The sequence below is a fragment of the Carlito syrichta genome, unplaced genomic scaffold (genome assembly GCF_000164805.1).
Source record: "Carlito syrichta isolate Samal-C Ts95f unplaced genomic scaffold, Tarsius_syrichta-2.0.1 Scaffold316292, whole genome shotgun sequence".
NCBI classification, from domain to species: domain Eukaryota; kingdom Metazoa; phylum Chordata; class Mammalia; order Primates; family Tarsiidae; genus Carlito; species Carlito syrichta.
The window spans coordinates 647,545-658,489 of record NW_007260388.1 but is presented as its reverse complement, the minus strand read 5'-3'; the positions used below and the strand labels follow the sequence as shown (position 1 = coordinate 658,489).

The following is a 10,945-nucleotide window of genomic DNA, read 5'->3' as shown; positions in this document are numbered from 1 at the left end:
TGATTTTTTGATTTATTGTAGAGATGAGGTCTCACTACCCAGGCGGGTCTCGAACCCGCGGGCTCAGGCAATCCACTCAACTCAGCCTCCCAAAGTTGAGGGATTACAGGCTGAGCCACCGAGCCCGGAGCAAACAATTTTTTAACTTAAAAGTTAAAAGTACAGCCGGGCTGGATGGCTCAGCCTGTAATCCCAGCGCTTTGGGAGGTTGAGGTGAGTGGACTGCCTGAGCCCATGGGTGGCGAGACCTCATCTCTACAATAAATCAAAAATTAGCCAGGTGTGGTAGCGCACGCCTGTAGTTCTAGCTACTTGGAAGGCTGAGGCAGAAGAATCGCTGGAGCCCAGTCGGTCGAGGCTGCGGTGGCTGGGAGCGGCCACTGCACTCCAGTCTGGGCGACAGAGTGAGACTCCAACTCAAAAAAAAAAAAAAAAGAAAGAGACACTCCAGAGTGACAAGCAGTCTGTTGGGTTTCTCATGACTTTGGCAACATTAAAAAAAAAAAAAAAAAGACATGTTAAACCCACAAAGTGCTCAATTGTCCAAGTCCCAATATGGCCAGCCTCCCGAAGCTGGCCGGTCAGCTTGGTGCTAATTCCTCGGCGAACTGAAAAAAGATGGCGTGAGTGATGTTGACTTCATGGTGGGAGCATTTCTGAGTGGGGGTGGCCTCCCTCCTGTGCCTCCTCACAGTATTATGGGCTGTTCTTCATTACCTGCCTACCTATCTTCACAATCTAGCCGCAAACAGCTTCGGTTGACCACACCACTTCCCTATTGAAAGTTAATACTGTTTGACTCATTCTGTGTGACTAACCTGAAGCCAAAGAAAACAAGGCAGAGAATAACTGGCTTGTATGGAGTTTGGAAAGCTCTCGGAGGCCCTGCTTTCAAAATCCTATACAGTAGCTTTACTATATCTCTCTGCTGCAGCTGCAGAGAAAATGAAGGAAGCAGAAGTGGTTTTTAAAAAAATGAAAAGTTGGGGGTGGGGAAGAGAAAGGGAAGGGAGTTGGGCAGGGCTCCCCTCTGGCTGGGAAAAGACTGTAATCTGCAGTCATTTATGAGGCCTCTCACCGTGCTGAGGTCTTGCTTTGACACACCAGCGTATTCACACAGAAGAGGGACTGTTGACGGAGTTAAAAGGAGAGAAAAGTTCAAAACATTCGTTGACAGCGCGGTTCTCCTATTGCATACGTATCAGAGAGGAGCAGGGAGGCTAGTCCCATCAGGTCAGCCTGTAGGCAGAGCCCAAGGTAGACAGGCTGGCGGGGAGGGTCTGTTATTTTCAAATCTGGAAAGGATTTGGAAGGAAGAATGATGCTGGGGTTTGCCAGGCAAGGATGGAGGCCTGGGACAGCCTTCTCTTCCTTCAAGCTCAGATGTGATCACTGGGGTGAATAGGGGGCACTTGTATCTTGGAAGAAGTAGAACTTTCCCTCCTGACGTCACCTGGCAGGCAGTGGGACTCACATTTTCATCACCACCCTGTGGGTTTTGGGAAGTCCAGGTCAATAGCCGCCTGCCCTGTCAGGTAACTGGTAGGAGAACTCTCCCTGCCCGCAGATGCTCCTTTCCAGCTGGTGGCTGCTTCTGGCTCCTGTGTGTAAAAGTCAGCCTGAATGAAGTTGTCATCCCCAAACAGCCTGAGAGCTCTATTCTCTGGGTGGTGTGAGGGAGGGCTAACCATCTGTTAAAAACAACTAGTGACTGTTGGCTTTCCTGCTAGTAAGTGCTCAGGAGCTGGGAGAGGCCAGGGAGGGGAGCTCTGTCCTTTTGTAACAGCCAGGGCCTGCTTGGCCATTTGTTCAAGGGTCTTTGTGAGGTGTTTAGGACACAAGAGAGGGTCAGAATCAGATGCTGTCTCCCTGCGGCTGGGAAAGCCCCTGGGCCCAGTGGGCAGGGCTTTTAGAAATAGGAGGGAATTTCCTTACCCCTTTTTAGAAGTACGGAGAACTGGAGATCATACTGCATGCTGCTGGGTGGGCATCCCAGAGTGAGTATAGTCCAAACAGGAGGCGTTCATTCATTTACTCACTCATTCATTCATGTATCCAGAATATATTAGAATATTACCCAACCTTGGAAGGGCCTTCAGTTTACCTCGGACCTGTCCAAACATGCTCAGTGTCTCTGCTACTTATACACACTTTCTGTGGTGCAGGAGGGCAACAGAGACTCCTGCAGAGAGGTTAGGAGGCCCATGTGGAGGACAGCAGTGCCCAGCAACAAGCCAACACAGGCAGAGCATGTGGACCTCTGGGCTCTTGTTCTCCTGTCCTTCAGACCTCGCCTTTCCACCCCAGGACTAGCCCTGCCAAAGACCTGAACTCCAAAGCCAGGTCAGAAGCTCCAGGCAGTGTTTCATGAGTCAGTACTCAACTCTCCACAGTGCCCCATGTGCCACCAACACTTGTCCTTCCACAGCCACCTTCCTTTCTGGGTTTATCCCTGGGCAGAAGCTACTCCCACCAACAAATCCATGTCCCTCGTGGGTTCCACTCCCGGTTACTATTTAGTTGCATTCTAATGGGGGGGTGGTTCTTGGAGACAATGCTGGGGAGAGTTGATAATACTTGGGAGCATAGGCTGGTAGAGGAGAAAGGACCTTGAATGTATGAGCTTTTGCACTCCTCTTAAAAGGCTGCCTCTGCTGCTCCCACAGAAGGTTGCGTCTGCTCAAGAGCAGAAGCCACCAGGCAGGTTCTCCACCCTGAGCCACAGTTCCCTCCTGCGTCACCAACAGAGACAGGCAGTAACCAGGGATGAACGAGGAAGGCAGATATTGACTGCTCTGCTTTTAAGGTGGTAAGTCCAGGTCTCCAAGAGCTCATGGGAGTGGGCTCAGAACTCCACGGCCTGTGACTGTGCACCTTGAACTCAGGGAACAGAGTTTGGCTTTTGCTTTTGTCCCATGGGCCTTGGGGGCACAGGGTGGGGGGGGCAGCCCCGTGTGGGTCTTCAGTCTGTGTTCGTTGTTGATCTTGCTTTGGCCTTGTCCATCTCTACCTCATTCAACATTGAGTCCACACCTGCTCTTCTATGCTCACCTCTAGTGGCTGGATCTTAGCCCATGTCTTGAGGGTGATTGTGGGTCACTGTGTGTGTGTGTGTGTGTGTGTGTGTGTGTGTGTGTCAGTATCTGTGTATGTGCATGTCCCCATATGTATCTGTATGTGTGTATCCATGTGTGTCTGTACATGTCTGTGTATGTGTTTGTGTGTGTCTGTGTCTGTATGTGTATATATTTGTGTGTACATGTGCATTCATGTGTGTACATATATCTGTGTGTACATGTCTATGCATGTCCATGTCTGTCTTACGGGTGTGTGTTTATGTTTGTGTGTGTGTGTGTGTATGAATGTACTCATTACCCAGGCACAAGAGAAGTCTCACTTACATCAGAATGCTACTCTCAGCTCAGCACAAGAATTTTTATGCATTCTTTTTGTTTTTAGTATGATACAAGAAAAATAGAGAAGGTGAGTTTTGCTGACAGATTTAACTTCTAATGGGACCGTTCTCCATGAAATGTCATATGCTCAGTTGTAATGTTTTTCCTCTAATAGTTTTTCTATAGTTACATTTTAGCTGAAAACTTTAGCTCCAATTCCTTGGCCCCAAATGAATTCTGCTTTCCCACAACCTAGTGGAGGACAATTGGGTGGCACCAATTATGAAGGACCGGAGTATTCATTCATTCATCCAGTCAGTTGGTCACTCGAGGCAACATTTAGTGAGCCTGCTATTTTCCAGGTGTTCTTGTAAGAGCTTGAGACATGGCTCTTATTCTTATATGGGCTTGAAACATGTGCAGAAAAGAGACAAAAATCCCTGTCCTCGTAGACCTCACAGACCAGTGGCACAGACATGCTATGGAGAAAACCAAAGCCAAGGGCTGGGGATCAGTTGAATGGGGGAGAGTTTGCAGCTTAAAATAGGGTCTCCAGGAATTCCTCAGAGAGAAGATGACACTTGAGCAAATACTTGAAGGGAGGGAGAGATCAGGTCCATGGGTATCTGAACACTGAAGAGTGTTCTGAGCAGAGGGAACAGCAAGTGCAAAGGCCCTGGGGCAGTGACATAAGAGCAACAGCAAGGTGGCCATTGTGGCTGGAGCAAAGAGGGGAGTTCAAACTGTCTGCCTTCTAGTTTCAAGTAGGGAGAATCACCTTAGAAAGCAGCCTGAGAAAAATGCCACCTGACCTCAGAAACGTGTGCTTTATGCCATGTGAGAGGCCACTGTGAGACTATGGTTTGAGAAGACTCTGAGTAGGGGAGCCCTATGCACAGGCAGACTCAATGTGTACCCATTCACCTGTCACCGCCTGCAGGAGAACAAAAGCTCTTCCAAAGACCCAAAGACCCCACAGTTCTTCTGGGTAGTTCTCCTGGGGCGAAGCATCCTGTCTCTTGGAATTCCCAAGTAGGTAGAAAATGTTATCTAGGAAGGGGTGGCATCCTTGCAGACTTGTTCCTTTGACTTGGTATGATTTACCCACCTAGGAAATAGTAGGGGCATGAGCAAGGAGAACCGAAGCCCTGCACAGGGCATGTGGTGAGGTAGGGTGGTGGGTATTAATGTATTAATGTAGGACTTACGATCCTCCTGGTGCTATTGGTGGGATGGGCAGTGGGGCTGAAAATATCATTATTTTCTAACCCCCACAAGAAGCAGAGAAATGAGAGCCTAGATTCGTGTTCCACAGAGTGGCTTTCTTCCCAGCTGTAGCCTCTGACACTTCCTAACAGGTTTTAAGCTAATTTTAATGTCCCACTCCCTCTGGACTGAACCTTGGGGTGACCAGGGGCAGAGACAAAAGCAGAATGGAATGCCCCAAACAGTAGGGTGGCAAGAAGGGCACAGTGAAGGTTTGTGGGAAGAGAGGAGAGGATCACTGAAAATTGATGTCCCAGGTCACAAACAACTAACCATCCAAAAGGCCACTGATGAAACAACAGGAGGCAGATGGAGAGGTGGACATAGCTGCTGACCACCTAGCACACAGGAGGTAGGGCAGGCCAGGTGAGGTCCCAGACTGGAAGACCTTGTGGGGATCAAGATAGAGCTCGGAGACCAACCTGATGGTTAGACTTGGCAATGGCTCCCCAAGACGAGGTGTCTGCCTGGAAAACAACCAAAAGAAAATTCTGACAGTCATAACCTCATGTGAAGTTGTTCAAGAAAGATCATGCTTAGAGTCATCCAACAAGAACCAATTGAGAAGATAATCACGGCACATGTAATTGCCATGGGTGCTTTTAGAGCCCCTCAGAGTAATCCGTCTTAGTGCCTTAATTCCAGGCTTCCAGATAAGGAGGCTCAGTGGTGAAGAGACTTGCTCTTGTCCGCAGCAGAGTTTGGTGGCAAAGCAGATTTAGAACAGAGAAGTCTTAATACCCAGACTGGCAGTCACATTTCCCTGGTGCTATATTGTTTCTCTGAAGGGGAGAAGGATTATTTATAGTATGTGCATTAGCACCCTGATCCTGTGGACACCCAGAGATCTTCCCTGTTACATTTCTGGAATGGAGTGATAGGTTCCACGTAACCCTTTCCTGCCATTCCCCAAAGTCCTTCCATAGATGGCAGAGCAGAAGTTACTTCCTATTTGAGAATCTAGGGTTCACCTTACAGATCAGCCTGAGTATCAGGCTGACTCTAACAGAATCTGTCCAGTTGCCATGGGAGACAGACCCGTCCATCTGCAGGGCAAAGTTTGGGCATTTTCAGCTATGCTCTGTATACACTGGAGGATTTTAAAAATAAAGAAAAAGACCACCAAATAGTTATCACCCAAAAGAGGCTATCCATCAGCGCCCACGGACACTCAGTCTAAACACAGTTCAGGCGTGTTCAGGGTTTTATTTTCCTGTGCCTCGCACATTGGAAGCGGGGAGAAGGGAAATAGTGATGCACATTGAGAGCCCGAGCACTAGGAGGAGGAGCAACTCCCTCTCATACAGATACTCCCTGTGTGCTCCCTGCACTGGCAGCGTCATCACCTGGGACCTTATTAGACATCCATATTCTCAGGTCCCCACCCCAGACCTATCAAGCAAGAACCTCCAGGGAACCCCGATGCTGCTCCAGCACGTGAGACACAGTCCCACAGCCTGCAAACCACAGCATGGCCCAGGCTCTCCTAACTCTACACACAACCTGGGGCAGAAGTGGAATTGGAAAGGCAGAGAGGGCAGAAGTTAAGTGCTTTCATGCCACTGAGATCTAAAACTGTGTGGCAGTGTATGTCTCTCCTGTCTGTTCATATTGGGATCACAGAAATTTGTATTTCTGGATGCACTGAATGTGAGTGTATGTCAGCAGATGTTGAGGGAGTGGGTGTGTTTTCAGACCTTCCCTTATCTTCTCTGACGGGCTGTGTGAGATTGGGTCAATGATATACCTCTCTGAACCATACTTCACACACATCGGTTAAAAAATAAGGCTGATTTCTCTAGCCCTCCTGCAGTTCTGAAGTACTTCAACTTTCTGCTAATGATATCTTAGTTTAATGATAGAAGAAGAAATTGGGAAGGGGGAAATGAAGCTACCCATATTTATAGAGCACTGGAAAATATATAAGCATGCATATATATAATATGTATTATAAGATATGTTAACATATTATAGATCATGTATTTTGTTACATTATATATTGTGTATATAATACAGAAATGATGGAGCGTATTAAACAGTATTGCCCAACATTAAATTAGCCAGCAGATGATTCAGTATGCACTCACGAAAGTTTAGTTCATTACCCACAAGGGGCTTCAAGGAAGGGTCACATTGACATTCAGCACCATCAACTTAAAGTCCAGATGACCCAGGAACTAGAGATTAGACTGTTATACGCACCAGAAAAAGTAAGCTGTTCTCTACACATGCTGACTTGTTTTCCATAGTCATAAAACAGTAGCAAATCAAAGAAAGAAAACTCCATGTTTTAGTATCAGATCCATGTAGTTAGTATCGAATTGACTGGCAAACATCTTCAGAAATACAATATGCTTTAAAAAGTGTATATGTGAAACTCATATATTCTTTTAAAAAGAACACCCATTTTAGGCACTACACACCCAGAGATATATATCTTCTTGGTGTTATCATTTTGTGCAGATTTTTCTCAACTATGCATCATGAGAGTACTTTGAGCACCTTCCTAATTTTTCTGCTGAGAATCTTTCAAGAAAACTGGTAAGCCCGTGTCAAAAACATAGACTAATATGACTGCCTGAAAATTCCTTATTCTCTCTAGCCAAAATTTACCAAGAAAAGGTGGCCATTTGATCTTATCTGTTTCCTGTAATCGAAAATCATTTACTATCTTTCAGTTACTTATGGCCACAGATTACAGTGGTGTCTTGAACACAGCTGTTAGTTATGCATGAGGTATGCATGCCTGCTCAGTCTAGCTACTACAGTGGAAAAGTAAAAAGTGGTCTCATTACCTGTCACAAGATATCATAACACTTAGGAATGCCCTAATGGGTAGCCATCCTAGAAAACTACAGTTATGTCTTTGATTTAAAAGGGGGGGGCAACACCCTCTGGTTCCCTCCCACTCTAGGAGCTTTTCTATCCTCTCAATAAATCCTGTTTTTTAAAAAAATTGGCATGAATTTATTTTTATTCTCTCTGTCTCTCTCTCTCTCTGTATATCTATCTATCTATCTATCTATATCCCTTTTTTGGATTGTTTTTTGACTCTGCATATTTAATAAAATTCCAAAAATGAAAAAACAGTAATAGAAGAATTTGGGATCCTCTCAACTCTGTGTAAGAGTCACTAAAATGTCCCAGTACAAAATCTTGAGGTTGCCACGATTTTAAGCGCCTCCCTGTAAATTCACAATTGACTTGTTAGATGCTTACAAAGCCAGGCTGTCAGCATGCAGATGTCTGGGGCTGCACTGTGATTGTACAGAAGGTCTGATACAGGGATGAATTCCCTGTTGCCCTCCAAAGCCCAGTACTCAGTAAGAAAGAAGAAAAGTGAATTTGATAGTAGACATTTTCCATACTTCTGTATTTAAAATCTAGGAGGCAAATGGGTATTTTAATTGCATACAGATACAGGAAACTGGAGACATAAAGCATTCATTCTCTTCAGCTTGAAACTTTATATCGGAAGTTCCTATATTTCATGCAAAATATTGCTATTTGGCACATGAAGTCTGATGGTTTCAGAAAAGAAGAATTGGGTGTTCCTTTAATCCAGTTTATAGATGCATCTGAACCACACCTTGAATATGATAATGCCTCTCATTTCCCTGATGTCTTGGAGCTGCAATTCTCTAGCACTGCTGTGAGGTTGGGGTCGAAGCCAGCTTACTCCCAGGAACACACGTGGGGAGAGTGTGGAATGAACTCTTCCCCAATCCTCTGCATTAAACTCAGCCCTGAGACTTTCAGGGCTTAGGAAATAGCTTAGAGTGAAGAATTGTTTTCTCTGAGAGTTATGCCCAAACATTCCTGCTAAAGCAGGCAGTCATCAGTTAATCTCTATAAATCAGACTACAATTTTGGCAGGTGTCAGCTGGTATAGAAATTGCTCACGTGTTAAAATTCTTTTTTTTTAGGCATAGGGTAATGAGGGGAGACCACTAAAAAATATAATCTTACGTTGTGCCTGGTCAGAGAAGTGGTTAACCTGAAGTGACTTATTCCTGTTCAGTTTCTTGGTAGCACACGTCCCCAGGTTTGGTGGCTAAGGTAGACAAAACTGACAACCGCCATCCTTCGAAGGCCTGTGTAGACTCCACCACACCAAGTGCTGTGTTTTCAGAATGATCTCGTACACATTACTTCCGTGGATCACCTATTGTTCTTGACATGGTGTTCTTCAAAAACGCCACTGGGTGCCCAAGGAATGTGAAGTTTTGGAATAGATACAAAGCCTGCTGGAAGCCTTTGCTGACCAGCGTTCTTTCTGAGGCAGTAGAACTCCCAGAATCATTTTTCCTGCTTGTTTCTTTCCTTGGCTCCTAGCACCAAGCATAGACTGTGGTAGGCATTTACAGGGCTGCGTTAGTATGTTTTGAATGGTTTTTGAGTTGGAATTGTCTTCTTGCACGAAAACTTCAGTTTAATTATCAGAAGGTTGAGAATCTGTCACAAAGATAGGAAGGGGGAGGAACCAAGGAGAGTTCATAGTTCATCTGGAGACACTGAAATACACCACTAGTAACCAACATACACAGAATGTTCTAGAAAAAAATACATTTTCATGCTTCTGAGGGAAAGGGATGACAGGGCTTGTTCAGGGACCTGGCCCTGTGGCTTTTCGTCTACAAAGCTGGTGCCTAAAATACTCAGCCCGTAGGAGGCCTCTCACATGTGTGCCGAGCCTGCGTGACTCAGGGTGTTTGCGTTCAAGTCGAGTGTTGTGGGCTGGAGCGCTGAATCAGAGTCCAGATTTGCCTTGGTGACACAGGAAAAAAAGGAGCATTGCATCTGAACTACACAAATATTATGCTTAAGTATTTTTCCTCATTTTGGAGCCAAACAGGTTTTGTTAATGATAAAAATCACTGCAATATACTGGGCCCTTTTTCTGGTTGGAATTTGAGACAGTGTCAGTGGTGCCAGGGGCCCGGCAGCAGGAAGAAACGGGAAGCCGCGGAGATTTGCAGCCATAATGCAAGTTACACAATTTAATTTTATAATTGTAGCCATTGGGAGCTGAGCTAAAACGTGCTTGAGGCCCACTCCAACCCCCGGCTGGTGGGATCAGAATCGAGGGGTTCTCTTTTTCGTCTACTACTCAGTTAGGGTATATGAAACAGCAGTTCATTGGGGCAATGAGCAGGCTGTTTCTCTAATCTGAGTTTGAGGCCACTTGACATAGCAGGGGGAGAAGGCGGGAGGTCCCTACAATCATCAAGGACTCTATTAGAAACACAAGGGTGAGGAGGCAGCAGCAAGCGACTCTCTTTAGAGGAGGAATGAATGGCCCAGGCCTGCTGTGGCTACATCTCCACCTCAGGGTCTCAGCTGGGCCTGACACGGCTGTCTCTCACGTGAAGACATTTTGATGAGCAGTGAAGGAAGACAACTACAGGCCCAAGTCCCATGTAAGCGGCCTCCTACTTGCTGCCTCCTGATGAGAGTGGTTTTCATGAGGAGCAAGGAGAGGACACTTATCGTCTGAACCAGCACTGAGGGACTCACCTTCCCACCTGAGTCCCCTGAGGAAGCTCATCAAATCAGCTGCCAGCTCCCCCTGGGCTCTGGTGGGCCTGGCCTGCTGGGAATATTGCACAAGGTATAGGCTACACCTTCCTGTCCACTCCCTCTTAGAGGTGCACTTGGGGAGTCAGTTTCAGGGAAGAAAGAATGCTTGTGAAAAGTCTGCAAGGAGAGGAAAGGGGCTGAGGATGCCCTATATGTACCAGGAAATCTGTCCTCCCCCAGGGCTGTACGTTTGCAGCTACACCTCATGTTCTCTTAGAAGGGGCCCACTGCTAAGCTCCAAGGCCCACTTAACGGCCTTTAAAACCTGCCAGTGGTTAGGTTTGCAATAAGAAGCAGCGGTTCTGATGCCCCTGAGAGACCACCTTTCCTGACTGTCATAGCGTAGCCCACAGTGTGTGGCCATGTGCCAACAATTAATTCACCTCTTTGCCTCCCACCACCACCACTACCACCAAGTCCCGTAATCCCACTGCATTCTGCCCAGTGGAGGGGAGTGCAGAGGGTTGGTGTTGGCGCTGGGGCCTAGACTGGGGGAGCATCCAGTGGCCACTGTGATAAAAGGGGTCCCAATCCACTGAGGTGATAGTAGCAACAAGTTCCCACTGGCCAGTCCAATGGGCAAATCTCTAGCAAGTCCATGTTGGGGGTGAGGGGAGAGGGAGGGGAAAGACAGGAAAAGTCCCAATTTTAGAAAATCCACAATACATTTTCTGATCTCTTCCCTCCCTCCTTCCTGCCTCCCT

At 46.6% G+C, this 10,945-nt stretch overlaps 1 protein-coding gene across 1 annotated transcript in view; it reads left to right on the top strand.

Moving 5' to 3' along the window:
• RUNX1 (runt related transcription factor 1) overlaps positions 1–10,945 on the top strand; it is a gene marked incomplete at its 5' end in the record, with an annotated part of 105,538 nt that overhangs the window by 47,279 nt on the left and 47,314 nt on the right. The window lies entirely within an intron of this gene.